Source organism: Microtus ochrogaster, unplaced genomic scaffold (genome assembly GCF_000317375.1).
Source record: "Microtus ochrogaster isolate Prairie Vole_2 unplaced genomic scaffold, MicOch1.0 UNK24, whole genome shotgun sequence".
In the NCBI taxonomy this organism is placed as follows: domain Eukaryota; kingdom Metazoa; phylum Chordata; class Mammalia; order Rodentia; family Cricetidae; genus Microtus; species Microtus ochrogaster.
The window spans coordinates 5,339,170-5,340,402 of record NW_004949122.1 but is presented as its reverse complement, the minus strand read 5'-3'; the positions used below and the strand labels follow the sequence as shown (position 1 = coordinate 5,340,402).

The following is a 1,233-nucleotide window of genomic DNA, read 5'->3' as shown; positions in this document are numbered from 1 at the left end:
CCAAAGCCACAGAGAAACCCTGTCTCGAAAAAACCAAAAAAAAAAAAAAAAAACCCCAAAAAAACAAAAAGACTCACATGAGATAAAAAATAAATCTTAAAAAATCTTTTGTTAAAGCCTGTCTATACCATGTTATCACAGAATTTAAAAATAAAATAGAAATGAGAGATAAAAGGGAAAGGGAAGAAGAGAGAGAGAAAGTAAAGAGAACCAGAGAGGAGGCTCAGTAAATAAAGTGATGGACAAACACAAGAACCTGAGTTAGGAATCCAGAGCTAGTGTAAGAACCAGACATGATTTCACATTTCTGTAAATCCTGCCCCTAGAGGCAGGGTTGGGGGCAAAGCCTAGGCACTTGTGGCTAGTCAGTCTAGCCATCGGTGAGCTCCAGTTTCAGTGAGAGATCATATCTCAAACATGTGATGGACAGAGAGCAGATGACACCTGACCTCCACCTCTGGCTTCCACATGCGTGCTCACACATGTATACATGCATCTGCACACACATGTACTACATTACATACACAGGAAGAAGAGAAAGGAAAGAAGGAAGGAGAAGAGAAAGGAACACATGACAAGGAAACCTACACTACTTAAAAACAGAACGAGGAAGTAAAAATTGGCCAGTGTGGCCTGGGGTGTAGCTCCACAACCCTACTTTTTATTACTATTTTAAGCTTTTTTTATTATTTTGAATCATATTTAGGTTGAGCCATGTATGGTAGCACTCACCTATAATCCCAGCATGTACTGGGCTTTTTTCTTTTGGGCCACCAACCAGCTCCCAAATCATGGTGCAGAGACTTATTTTTAGTTTTGAATGCTCAGCGTAGCTTAGGCTTGTTTCTGGCCAGCTCTTTTAAATTAAATTAACCTTTTTTTTGTATACTTTTTGCCTTGGGGCTTATTACCTTTCTTACTTCTGTATATTCTACTTCACTGCTTCTCTGTGTCTGGCTGGTTTTGTGCCCCAGCTTGTTCCTCATTCTCTTCTCTTGTTCTACCTCTTCTCCTTCCAAGCCTAGATTTTGCCTATTTATTCTCTCTGCCTGCCAGCCCCACCTATCCTTTTTCCTGTTTTGCTATTGGCCTTTCAGTTCTTTACTAGACCAATCAGGTGCCTTAGGCAGGCAAAGCGAAACAAATGCAACACCTCTTTACATCATTAAACACACATCTTCACATTGTTAAACACACACATCCTCACATTGTTAAACACACACAGCTTCACAT

General features: G+C 40.1%; 1 protein-coding gene across 1 annotated transcript in view; it reads right to left on the bottom strand.

Moving 5' to 3' along the window:
• Window positions 1-1,233, bottom strand: part of LOC101998093 (coxsackievirus and adenovirus receptor homolog) — a 39,046-nt gene that overhangs the window by 3,827 nt on the left and 33,986 nt on the right. The gene's annotated exons all lie outside the window — the stretch shown is intronic.